The sequence below is a fragment of the Heteronotia binoei genome, chromosome 1 (assembly GCF_032191835.1).
Source record: "Heteronotia binoei isolate CCM8104 ecotype False Entrance Well chromosome 1, APGP_CSIRO_Hbin_v1, whole genome shotgun sequence".
NCBI lineage: Eukaryota > Metazoa > Chordata > Lepidosauria > Squamata > Gekkonidae > Heteronotia > Heteronotia binoei.
Window position 1 is genome coordinate 174821812 of NC_083223.1, and position 13473 is coordinate 174835284.

Sequence of the window (13473 nt, forward strand, 5' to 3'; positions counted from 1 at the left end):
CTCTAGCTGTCAGGAAGTTCTTCCTGATGTTGAGCCGGAAAGTCTTTGGATTTAATTTCAACCTGTTGGTTCTGGTCTGACCTTCTGAGGCAACAGAAAATTCTGCACCATCGTCTATATAACAGTCCCTCAAGTACTTGAAGATTGTGATCATATCACCTCTCAGTCATCTCTCCAGGCTAAACATACCCAGTTCCTTCAACCTTTCCTCATAGGACTTGGTCTCCAGACCCTTCACCATCTTCTTTGTACTCCTCTGGACATGTTCCAGCTTGTCTATAACCTCCTTAAATGGTGGTGCCCCAAACTGAACACAATACTCTAGGTGAGGTCTAACCAGAACAAAGTAAAGCAATACCATCACTTTGTGTGATTTGGATGCTATACTTCTGTTGATACAACCCAAAATCGAATTTGCCTTTTTAGCCACTGCATCACACAGCTGACTCATATTCAGCATAAGGTCCACTAAGACCCCTAGATCTTTTTTTCACATACTACTGTCAAGACAAGACTCCCCAATCCTATAATTATGCATTTGATTTTTCCTACCTAAATGCAGAACTTTACATTTATCCCCATTAAAATTCATTTTATTTATTTTAGCCCAGTTCTCTAGCCTGTCAAGATCATCCTGTATACTGACTGTCTTCTACTGTATTTGTGACCCATCCCAATTTAGTATCATCTGCAAATTTAATCATCATTCCCTCTGTTCTTTCATCCAAATCATTTATAAAGCTGTTGAAAAAAACAGGTTTCAGGACAGATCCTTAAGACCACTCCACTTGTCCCTCCTCTCCAAGAGGATGAGGAACCATTCACAAGCACTCCTTGTGAATCAGCCAGTTACAGATCAGCCAGAAACAGGATCCAAATCCCATTTAACCAACTTGTCAACAAGAATATGGAACCTTATCAAAAGCCTTACTGCAGCTACAGCATTTCTCTGATCCAGCAAGGTAGAGATAAGGTTAGTTTGACATAACTTGTTCTTGAGAAACCCATGTTGGGTCTTAGTAATCCCAACCATATTTTCTAAATGTTCAAGCAATACTGTTTGATAATTTATTCTAAAACTTTTCCAGGAATGGATGTCAAACTGACAGGTTGGTAGTTACCCAGATCCTCCTTTTTCCCCTCCTTGAAGACAATGTTTGCTCTCCTCCAGTAGTGGCTCAAAAATCATGACCGCAAGTTCTTTTAGTACCCTTGCATGCAGTTTGCCTGGCCCTTAATTTCATTTAAAGCTGTTTATGTACTACCCCTATGCTGATCCTAGGCTTCAGTTCCCTTCCCTCATCATATGTTCTGTTTTTGCCACCTTGAGCACCTTTTTCCTCACAAGAGAAGACTGAGGAGAAGTAGGAATTCAGCAGTTCTGCCCGTTCTTCACCTGTTACAATTTCACTTTCCTGTCCTTGAAATTGGCTACAATGTCCTTCCACTTTTTTCTTACTTTGTACATTAAAAAAGAAGCCTTTTTTGTTGTTTTTAGCATCTTTCACTAGTCTCAGCTCATACTGAGCTTTAGCTTTCCTAACTCTTTCTCTACAAGCGCTGGTTATTTGTTTATAGTCATTCCCTGGTTATAAGACTCTCCTTCCATTTCCTAAATGAATCTTTTTTTTATTTCTCAAGTCTTTAGAGAGCTGTTTATGGAGCCACCTTGGCTTCTTTAGGCTCCTCCCATTTTTAAGAAACTCCCACCCCTCTTGAACTTCCTCTTCCTTAAGTATTTCTGACCATGGGATTTCACCCAGCATCACTCTAAGTTTGTCAAAATTTGCCTTCCTATATGTCTGACTGCATACAGCTTTTCCTTCCCCAAGACTGTAAATTCCAAAATCACATGGTCACTATTACCCATGGTCACTACTGCTACTTCAACCTCATCAACCAGTTCTCCCCTGTTGGTGAGAATCATAAGAGAAGTCATGTTGGATCAGGCCAATGGCCCATCCAATCCAACACTCTGTGTCACACTGTGGCCATAAAACCAGGTGCCATCAGGAGGTCCACCAGTGGGACCAGGACAATAGAAGCCCTCCCAAGCACCAAGAATACATAGCATCACTGCTCCAGACAAAGAGTTCCATCAATCCCCTGTGGCTAATAGCCACTGATGGACCTCTGCTCCATATGTTTATCCAATCAAGTCCAAGATAGCAGATCCCCTTGTTTCCTTCTCCACTTTCTGGAAAATGAAGTTGTCAGCAAGACAAGTCAGGAATTTGTTTGACTTTTCATTTTCATTAGAGTTGGACTTCCAAGAGACATCCGGGTAATTGAAACCTCCTGTGACCACTGTGTCCCTTCTTATTTAGAACTTTGCAGTCTGTTGTAGGAGTACCTCATTTACGTCGTCTGCCTGGCTTGGTGGTCTGAGGCAGACCCCCACCATAATATCATTGTTATTTCCTACTCCTTTTATTTTTACCCAGAGACTCTCAACTGAACTGCCATGCTCAGATTCACCTATTTCCTCACAAGGATATCCTCCTTTACATATAGTGTGACATTTCCACCCTTCCTTATTTGTCTGTCCCTTTTAAATAAATTGTAGCCCTCAATCCTAATTTTCCAATTGTGAGTGTTATCCCATCAAGTTTCAGTAATGCCTATTAGGTCATGGTCCCTTTCCTGTATTAGGACTTGCCCCAAAAGACCAACACAACCACTTTTAACTTTAAAAGGGGTAAATTCTCTGAGATGAGGAGGCATGTGAAGAGGAAACTGAAAGGAAAGATAAATACGGTCAAAACCATTGGGGAAGCTTGGAGACTATTTACAATCCTAGAAGCTCGGATAAAATATATACCACAAGTCAGGAAAGACACAAATAGGTATTTTAAAAAGCCTGCATGGTTAACAAAGTAATGGAAGCTGTAAAAGATAAGAAGGATTCTTTTAAGTGGTGGTAAGCTAGTCCAAGTGAGGGTTAATAAAAGGGAACACAGGCTATGGCAAATCAAATGCAAGTCTGTGATGAGGCAGGCAAAAAGGGACTATAAGGAGCATATTGCAAAAAACATAAAGACCAACAATAAAAATTTCTTCAAATACATTAGAAGCAGGTAACCGGCCAGGGAGGCAGTGGGGCCCTTGGATGACCAAGGGGTAGAAGGATTACTGAAGGAGGATAGGGAAATGACTGATAAGCTGAATGCATTGTTTGCCTCTGTCTTCACTGTGGAAGATGAGAAGTCTTTGCCCCTCCAGAACTTCTGATTTTGGGAATGGTGTTGAAAGATCTGAGTCAGATTGAGGTGCTGAGAGAGGAGGTCCTACAACTGATAGACAGTTTAAAACCTGATAAGTCACCAGGCCCGAATGGCATACATCCAAGAGTTCTGAAAGAACTCAAAGGTGAACTTTTGTGAATCTTCTGACAAAAATATGTGATCTTTTATTGAAATCTGCCTCTGTTCCTGAGGACTGGAAGGTAGCAAATATCACACCCATCTTTAAAAACGGTTCCAGAGGAGACCCAGGAAATTACAGACCAGTCAGTCTGACTACAATACTGGGGAAGTTGGTGGAAACCGTTATCAGAGAGAGAATCAGCAGTTTTCACAGTGGAGGGTGGTAAGCAGTGGGGTACCAAAGGGCTCAGTATTGGATTCGATGCTTTTTGACTTGTTCATTAATGATTTTGAGTTGAGATTAAGCAGCAAAGTGGCTAAGTTTGTGGATGACACTAAATTGTTCAGGGTGGTAAGAATCAGAGAGGATTTTGAGGCACTCCAAAGGGATCTGTTGAGGCTGGGAGAGTGGGTGTCAACGTGACAAATGAGGTTCAACGTGACCAAGTATAAATCCTATCTATAAATACAAGTTGATGGGGTATGAACTGGAGGAGGCTGACCAAGAGAGAGATCTTGGGCTTGTGGTAGATAGCTCACTGAAAATGTTGAGACAGTATGCAACTGCAATAAAAAATGCCAACGCAATGCTGGGAATTATTAGGAAAGGAATTAAAAACAAATCAGCCAGTATCATAATGCCCCTGTATAAATTGATGGTGCAGCCTCATTTGGAATGCTGTGTACAATTCTGATCACCGCACCTCAAAGAAGATATTATAGGATTGGAAAAAGTGCAGAAAAGGGCAACTAGAATGATTAAAGTGTTGGAATATTTTCCCTATGAAGAAAGGTTAAAATGCTTGGGGCTGTTTAGCTTGAAGAAAGGTCAATTTTGGGGTGACATGATAAAGGTTTACAAGATTATGCATGGGATGGAGAAAGAGAAAGAAGAAGATAGAAGATATTGGATTTATATCCCGCCCTCCACTCCGAAGAGTCTCAGAGCGGCTCACAATCTCCTTTACCTTCCTCCCCCACAACAGACACCCTGTGAGGTGGGTGGGGCTGGAGAGGGCTCTCACAGCAGCTGCCCTTTCAAGGACAACCTCTGCCAGAGCTATGGCTGACCCAAGGCCATTCCAGCAGGTGCAAGTGGAGGAGTGGGGAATCAAACCCGGTTCTCCCAGATAAGAGTCCGCACACTTAACCACTACACCAAACTGGCTCTCCAAGAAGTAATTTTCTCGTAGACATTCAGTGAAATTGCTGAGCAGTCGAGTTAGAATTGATAAAAGGAAGTACTTCTTTACCCAAAAGATGATTAACACATGGGATTCACTGCCACAGGAGGTGGTGGTGGCTGCAAGCATAGACAGCTTCAAGAAGAGATTGGATAAGCATATGGAGCAGAGGTCCATCAGTGGCTATTAGCCACAGCATATAGTTGGAACTCTGTGTGGGGCAGTGATGCTCTGTATTCTTGGTGCTTGGGGGGCACAGTGGGAGGGCTACTAGTGTCCTGGCCCCACTGATGGACCTCCTGATGGCACCTGGGTTTTTTTTGCCACTGTGTGACACAGAGTGTTGGACTGGATGGGCCATTGGCCAGATCCAACATGGCTTCTCTTATGTTTTTATGACTTCCAGTTCCTCCTGCTTGTTTCCATACTCTGTGTATTAGTGTAGAGACAGTGTAATCCATGTTTTACACACCTTGAGGTTTTTGTTTCCTTACGTACCTGTGAGTTAATGTTATCTAGGGTATATGCCACTCCCTGCAAAACTTTAGTGTTCTTATTTCCAGTTATTGGCATCATGCTTAGCTTTGAATTATTGTCTTGTTCCCCCATTCAATTTAGTTTAAAGCCCTCTGTATTAGATTAGCAAGACTCTTACGAAATACCTTTTTTCCAAAAATCCAAGCCTTTCATAAGAACATAAGAGAAGCCATGTTGGATCAGGCCAATGGCCCATCCATTTCAACACTCTGTGTCCCAAAGTGGACAAAATATATACACACACACACGCTGCGGCTAATAGCCACTGTTGGACCTCTGCCCCATATTTTTATCTAACCCCCTCTTGAAGCTGGCTATGCATTTAGTCGCCACCACCTCCTGTGGCAGTGAATTCCACATGTTAATCACCCTTTGGGTGAAGAAGTACTTCCTTCTATCCGTTTTAACCTAACTGCTGATGACGGCATCTTCTACATAGCCAGTCATTTATTTAAAGTATTCTTCTTTCCTGTCCTAAGCCACAGCCTTTGACAGGAAGAACTGACAAAAACACAACCTGCACTCCCAGCTCCTTCACCTTCTGACACAGAGCCACATTGTCTCTTTTAATATGTTCCAGGCTGTGCCAGGCCATATTCATTCCCACATGGATCGGCAAGGAAAGGAAAGGTCCCCTGTGCAAGCACCAATCATTTCTGACTCTGGGGTGACGTTGCTTTCACAACTTCACAGCAGACTTTTTATGGGGTGGTTTGCCATTGCCTTCCCTAGTCTTTTACACTTTCCCCCCCAGCAAGCTTGGTACTCATTTTACCGACCTCGGAAGGATGGAAGGCTGAGTCAACCCTGGGCCGGCTACCTGAATCCAGCTTCCGCCGGAATCGAACTCAGGTCGTGAGCAGAGAGTTCAGACCACAGTACTGCAGTACTGCTGCTTTACCACTCTGAGTCACAGGGCTGCTGGATCAGCAAGAAAGGATAATAATTCCTGGGCCTGAAGAGTCTTTCTATCCTTTCTGTCACATTCTGGATGTGTGTACCCAGTAGACAGAAAACCTCTTGAGACGGCAAGTCCAGTTAGCACACTTTGGGCTCTACCCTTCTGAGTAGGAAATCCTCAATTACCAGCACACACCTCTTCCTACACTGGGGAGCAGAAGCTCAAGTCTTTTCATCCAAGGAGTCCTGAGAAACTTCCTTCAAACTTCGTGGAGGCTTGGGAAGTAGCTCTTGTTCCAGTGGTTCAAAATCAGTATCTATGGGGAGATCCTGGAACTGATTGCTTAGCAGCAGAGGCTTAGAATGTCTCCTTATTTTCCTTCTCCTGCTCCTTATTTTCCTGTTACATTATCCCACATGCCCTCCTCCCATGTTGGGTTCTGCTTGATTCACTGAGATACCTTTTTCTCTTCCTCCTGTTGTCCTTTCAAGTGCACTTCATGTGTTCTTTCCATGAAATCCTTCCCTTCCCTTATACACTGTAGTGTGCACAAGCATGCCTCAAGTTCTTGTATCTTTTCCTCCAGTAGGGCTACCAACTTACATTTGCTGCAAGTGTAATCACTGTTACGTTCATATAAGAATACAAACATCCCAGAGGCTTTACATGTCATTGCCTGTTTTAAAAGTATGTGCCTTTTAGGTGCTATTATCAGAGACTTAACACAATCAGAGGAGATTGACTCCATGTGGGAAGCAGTAAAAGTTACTGTAAACAAACTGTGCTAAGGTACACACTGAACAATTAATGAATAGTATCTCCCGGCTTCTTGGCCTTTTGGATAAGATCAAGTGTAGTGTAGTGTGTAGTATCCTCCCTTTGATGACTTTTTAACTTATTCTGATCTCAGGTGTTGTATATAACTGTTTGAAGCTAGTTGGGAGTGGCATTTTTTAACATGCAGCTTCTCTGTTCATGCATTTTATGTAGCTTCTTTTTATGTCATCCAGAGAAAGTCAGGGATTTAATTCAGTCAGGGATTTAATTAACGTGTTGATTTTTAAACACTATTTTGGTCTGTAAACTATTATTTTAAGCTGTCAGTGGTCTATTTTTATGAGATTTTTTAATGCTCGGCTAGTGATATTTAATGTTGGCTTTTAATTAATGTTGCTTAATTAATGTTTGGGCAGGTTCCTGAAGAGGAAGCATAAAAATGTTCTAAACAAACCAATAGAATCCCTGTGACGCTTGCCCCCTCTGCTGCCCTCCCTGCCCTGCTCCTTGCCTGGCACTCCCGCAGCCCAGCGTCTCTTCTTCCTGACCACACTCCTCCTCCTCGTCTTCCGCAGCGGAGGAAATGCCTGCAGAGGGGCAGCGGGGCTTACCAGCTCTTGTACGAGACGGTTGCCAACAGTCCGCAGACCGGTCGCAGTCCGTGGACCGGGAGTTGGGGACCCCTGTTTTAGATGCTAAGCCATTGTTGTTCTGTTGCAACCATTAATTCCAAAGGAGCAGAGAAAAAGATGCTAATGTCTCCCACTCACTTTACTGACAGGTTGCTATGAGTTAGATTCAGAGTACCATACGCAGACCTCATCTCATGGTCTTAGATCCAGATGGCTGCAAGGACTTCCTGTCAAGGTTGCTATGGGAGAAATGTGTATTGTGTTGCACAGGCCATAGCCTTCTGCCTGTGGAAATTTTAGTCTGAATGCAAATCACATAATAATTTTTTTCTTCATTGTCCTGGCATCCCACTGTACCCTACTGCATACACTAAGGCAGGGGTGTTAAATATTTGGCCCATGACTCTGATCTGCCCCCCCCATGTGGCCTGCTATGGTCTGCTTCCTTCTCCCTCTCCTGTTGTCACTATTTTTGTTTTTCTTCATGGGATTGAGGCAGTCGAGCAAAGCAATCTCTCCTTGCTCTTTCCCTCTTCCCCAAAGGAGGGGGAGCGAGGAGGAATCTCAGCCAATGGAGGAACTTGGTGCTGCAGCACTGCTGTGTGATGGAGAGAAAAATTAACAACTGAGAACACAGTTCATATTACAGGCAATACAAAAAACAAACACGGTGATATACTGGCTACCAATGTTTAGTAAAACTTTTTAAAGAGTCATATAAATCTTTTGTACACATTATAAAGAAGCACAGTTTTTCAATATTACAAGAAAAGTCCATCCAATGAGCACCCGGATATAGGCTCATTTATTAAAAAAAACTTCCTCAGGATTATTCCTATTTCCTTCAAGGTTATCAGCTTCTTGTTACAGTTTAGTGTTAAAGCTCTCTGCAGTGTCTTTATTTTCTTCAAAATCTCTCATCTTTTCAGTATCACTTATGTGTTTATATTTATATTAGGAGCAAGCCAGTCCTGAACTTCTTTTCTAACCAGATGCAAAAGCCTTCTGGATTCTGCTGGCAAAACGCTCTCCACAATATTTATATTAGGAGCAAACTGTTCCTTTTGATGACAAAATGCTCTCAATTCATGTATTAATTTAGGAGCAAAACAGTCCTGAACCTCTTCTCTTTCCCAATGCACAAGCCATCAGGATTTTGCTGGCTAAATGCTCTCTGCGTTATTCTTATTAGAGCAAGCCATTCCTGATTGATGGCAAAATGTTCTCAATGCCACTTAAGTGTTTAGTTTAGAAGCAAGCCAGTCCTGATCCTCTTCTCTAACCAGATGCCAAAGCCTTCTGAATTATGCTGGCAAATGCTCTCTAACTTTGGCATCTGATTGGAGAAGAGGTTCAGGACTAAAAAAATAAGAATACTCTTGAGCCTATATCTGGGTACTCATTAGATAGACTTTTCTTGTAATATTGTAAAGCTGTACCTCTTTATAATGTGTAAAAAAGATTTGACTCTTTAAAATTTTACTAAACATTGTTAGCCAATATATCACAGTGGTCGTTTTCGCACTCACCTCCAGCCGGCGCGACCCCCCTCTTCACCGCGCAGGATCTGCGCGGATTTCGCACTAAATGCCGCGGAGCAGCCTTTTGCACCGGAAACTCCCGTCGCAAAAGCCGCTCAAACGTAAATCGCCAAAAAGCAGTTTGGCGTTTGCGCAGCTTTTGCGACGGGAGTTTCCGGCGCAAAAGGCTGCTCCGCGGCATTTAGTGCGAAATCCGCGCAGATCCTGCGCGGTGAAGAGGGGGGTTGCGCCGGCTGGAGGTGAGTGCGAAAACGACCAGTGTTTGTTTTTTGTATTGCATGTGATTGAGAGAGCCTGGCACAGCTAGAGCTGTCTTGCTTCTCTCTCTCCTCCCTCCTCCTTTTCACTGTGTTCATGCCCTCATGATCCAATCCAGTAGGAAATCAATGTGAACTGTTTGGGTGAGGAATAACAAAAAGCCAGCAAGTAAAGACTAGGGATTTTGAATTTAGGCTTCCCAGATAGTAGGCTGGTAGAGGTAGTCCCCTGTGCAAGCACCATTCGTTTCTGACTTTGAGGTGATGTTACATCATGACGTTTTCATGGCAGACTTTTTACAGGGTGGTTTGTCATTGCTTTCCCTAGTCATCTACACTTTCCCTCCAGCAAGCTGGGTACTCATTTTACCAACCTTGGAAGGATGGAAGGCCGAGTCAACTTCAGCGGGCTACCTGAACCCAGCTTCGGCTGGGATCAAACTCAGGTCATGAGCAGAGAGCTCAGACTGATGACTATACGTGGCTGTTTCTCTATTCTTGCACTGCCTCATAGGAATTGCAGTTATTTTTCTTGGTAAGACTATACCTTTGTAGATAAACAGTCTGTGTCATGGCGCCTTCACATGTTATTGACCAGGACACGAAGCAATTTACATACAAAAGTTCAGAATGTCCAACCTAGGGCACAGAGCATTGACTTTGAGATTTCTGTAATGAATGGTAATGAATCAGAAGCAAGTTTGCAACTTACAGATACACACCTGAACAACACCTGAACAGCGTACTAAAGATTGCTACAGCACAGACATTCTCTCCAGATTTTGATGCAGTAATTCAGAGCAAGTGGTGTCAGTGATCATACGCTTAAATAAAATATTGCAAGAGTGCTAATGTTTTAAGGTTTTGTTCCAAAAACTCTTTAATTGTATTTATCTGTATAAAGTTTACATCTCCGCTATTTGGCATTACATTTTATGACACACATGGCCCACCCCCGACAAAGTATAATTTATGTCAGATTCGGCTCTCATAACAAATGAATTGGATACCCCTGCACTAGGTGCTGTCCTTAGGAATTGGGGAATCCCTAGAAACAGTGATAGGCATGATGCAGGGGCCACAATGGGATTTGGCAAAAACCATTACCTTCTCCTCCCATTGCGGAAATCTTTTTCAACCAGCAGAAAACAAACTTTGGATCAAACCCTATATAATTCAGTTTTTACTCACACATGCTAGGTTTTAGATACTTAGAAAAGGCAAAAAACCCAGCAACCCCTTAAATATCAATTAGGTCAGCATTTCCCATTTGCAGGGTCGTGACCCGGTACCGGGCCACGGAAGCCTCAATACCAGTTCACAAGAAAATCCAAAGCTAGCCCCGCCCCCAGCAAAACATGAGTTCTGCTCTGCTTCCTTCCTTTCCATCTCTCTGTTGTGCAGATAAAAGCTAGGCTTGAAGACTGACACAGGCTGCAAAGCCTAAGCTCCATTTCCCTTCTTTCCATCTCCCAATGTGTCTGTGTTGTGCAGAGAAAAGCTAGGCTTGAAGACTGATACAGGCCGCAAAGCCTGAGCCCTGTTTTGCTTGCTTCCATCCTCCGACGTCTCTATGTTGTGCAGAGAGGAGCTGGGATGCCTCTCCTTCCTTCTCCCCCCCCCCCCCCCAGTGTTTGAGAGAAAAGCCAAAGTCCACTGGCACTTTAGACCCATGAAATGTTCTTCAAGGTATGAGCTTTCATGTGCCTGGCAGTATGTTCTTTTGGGGAGATTTCCCTGGGAGGCCTGGGCAGCAAAGAAGGGGGGGATGTTTTTTTCAGCTGGGAGGAGCAGGGAGTGGGCATTCCAGTAGCTTTTTTTTTGTTTTTTTTAGCCAAACAACCCTTGGGCAGAATTGTTGCTGGCTGGGGTCCTCTGATGGCGAGTAAGGCTTTTTTTGTCTTTGCCCCCCCTTCTTTCTTTCTTTGCTAGTGATGCTCTGTCTGTATTCTTAGTGCTGGCAGGGGGAACAACTATGGGAGGGCTTTTAGTGCCCTGGCCCCACTGGGCCTTTCCTTTCCTTTCCTTTCCTTTCCTTTCCTTTCCTTTCCTTTCCTTTCATTCTTTCCCTTTCTTTCCTTTCATTCTTTCCCTTTCTTTCCTTTCATTCTTTCCCTTTCTTTCCTTCCATTTTTACTGGATGAAACTTTTCTGTTCATCATACTGTTGTTGCAGACATAGGAGCTCTGCCAATGAAAAGTTGGTACCCCCAGTTGTAGCCCGCTGGCCTTTCTATGAGATTTCTGTGTGAATGAGTGAGAATGAGAGGTGTGGGGCAGAAAGAGATTATTGGAGATTACTGCTGTATATCTCAACAGCACTGGAAGTGATGGTACTATGAACTTGGCACCAATCTACTGGTCCTGCTTTTAACAGCTGTCTGCCACCAAAATTAAACTCCTCCTGTAGATACTAAAAAGGATGAAAGAAGTTCACTGGCTAAATATCTGCAGAACAGGTTGCTTTTAAAGGCATGGGAAACACAGCCAGTAAAAAGCTGCAAGCCCCTCATAAATACCCTTTTGGGGATAACTGCAGAAAAGCTTGTATGAACTTCACATAACTTGAAATTAATTCATTAATTGAAGTACAATTTTCTGCTACCTTCACAGCAATTTCCAGTGTTTCAGCCAAGGAAAAGTATGAAAAATAGCTGTCAAAAGATTTTCTTGAAACCAAGCAGGCTTGGTTGTAGCTTGAGGTGCAAGGTTCCAGTAGTAGCAACTGAAGGAAGGGCGTACTAAATGTGTCAGACTATTTTGAGGTAGAGCAGCTGCCAGGGCCCAGTGTGGGTGGGACATAGTGCTGGCATTCCTAATGGCAATGGTAACAGCACTCCCGACTGCATACACTAGCCAGTGCTGTTGAGGAAGGGGTGTGTAGGTGGTGCATGCAATTGAATATGGGCATTAGGAGTACTTGCAAGCTGGAGAAGAACACATAGGTGCTTGCAGGTGTGGTGGTGGAAAGAGAGAACCCTGGGAATGTATGAAAAAGTTGCAGATTGTCCACTTTCCAGCCCCTTTTTGACTCAGCATGAGTTTGAGAGATTTTTCTGGAAATGAAGTTACTTCAGAAGAAGAGGCAGGTTTGGGGGAGTGCCCTGGAAGTGACATCACAGGAAGAGGTGGAGTTTTGGTTCAGTGTGCTCTGGAAGTTCCTTCACTTGGCCCTTGACCTGGATGTGACACTACAGGAAATGACATAATTCCTGTCTCCCAGCTCCACCCCCAAAGTCTCCTGGCTCCACCCCCAAGTCTCTTGGCTCCACCCCCAAATGTTAGTGGGCCACGAAGGAGAAGTGTAAAAATAACTGGGCCGGGGGGGGGGGGGGAGTTTGGAAAACCCTGAATTAGGTTATTGTGACATACACTTTTTTGGTGGGCAAAAGTATATTAAAATTGATGTTGCTTACAGTTATTTATGTACAGCATCAGTTCTTTTAAAGTTCTTTAATTGAAATTGTGATTGTGATGTTCTGTTCTTAAAAGCATATGCCTAACTTAAAAATTGTTTTATTATTTCATAGTCTCCAACTTGAGGGCACTCTTACAAAACATTGATATTGTTGGCCCATTTTCAAAGGAATTCTTTGTTAGTTTGTTTGCTATAATAAACTTTATTGTAATCCTGTTACATTTATTATATGCTGATCATATGATATTTTATTTTAGTTAGCAGTGTTTCTTTTGGATCTATGAATTGAAGTGCTCTCCTGTTAATGAATGTCTTTGTTGGTGGAGCAGGAGAGGGGCAAAGGATGAAATTCAAGCTTTTTAAATACATTAAGTAGAAGATAAATCATTTATAGAAACTCTGAAATGTAAGAGCAACACAGTACTCACACTTACTATTATGCTGTTGGGCAGTAGGTGGCAAACTTTGCTTTTCTTTTTCCTTTGTATTTATCTTCATGTTACAAATTGCCAAAATTTGAAGAGGGTTGTTTGAGTTCCCTGGAAGATGTAATTTCTTGGCAATGAATTTTTAATCATCTATTTTTTGCTCATTTTTTATATGAGTTGTTTGAACACTCATTTGGGACTTTCCCTCTGGAGGAGTAGAATGCGAATACATAGATTATTTCTGTGCTTTCTGAGTTTAAGCAAAAGATTACTATTATGACTAATGCATTACAAACAAAAAGAACGTCTGCCAAGGGTAACACTAATCAGTTTGTGTCATGGGACCTTGTCCTGTCTCTCTACTCTGGCAAGAAGAGAATGACCCTGTGAAAGCACAGTTAACTCTTTAACACACTTTATCTCCCACTGACAAA